Below are 531 nucleotides of genomic sequence, written 5' to 3'. Positions count from 1 at the left end.
ACACAATACTCGCTTCAAGGAAACAGAGTATAAGAGAAACAGGAAACAACATTTTACACAGCATCGTTGTGTTTTATTTACATTAATCTTAATTACTACTTGCATTATAATAACTATGAAAATTATTACAATAGCATACCTTTCCTACCACCTGAGTAGCACCATCTATAATATTTTTACCTCTAGTGGTGAGAGCAAAAAAATAAGAAGAAAAAATGTTGGCAAGTATAAACAACGAGTATAAAACAGTTTTCACTGTTCAGGCTTCCGGGTACAAGCTGTGTCGTAGAATTATTTTCCTAATGTTTCACAAGCATTGCAGCTAGATTCATCAGGGGGTCGAAGACACACTAATACTGGCGTATGCCTTATGGAGTTGCTCTAATGTACTGGATTTGCTCATGTTCCGGTTCATTACTCACCAATCAAAAATGGACATGACTGGTGAGCCTTCGAACAGATGCATTGATTTCAAATTAAAGAATCACCAGAAACTTACGGAACCAACCATCCTTCCTTCTATTCCATCAC

The sequence above is a fragment of the Halictus rubicundus genome, chromosome 1 (assembly GCF_050948215.1).
Source record: "Halictus rubicundus isolate RS-2024b chromosome 1, iyHalRubi1_principal, whole genome shotgun sequence".
NCBI classification, from domain to species: domain Eukaryota; kingdom Metazoa; phylum Arthropoda; class Insecta; order Hymenoptera; family Halictidae; genus Halictus; species Halictus rubicundus.
Note: the sequence above shows the minus strand (reverse complement) of the source record.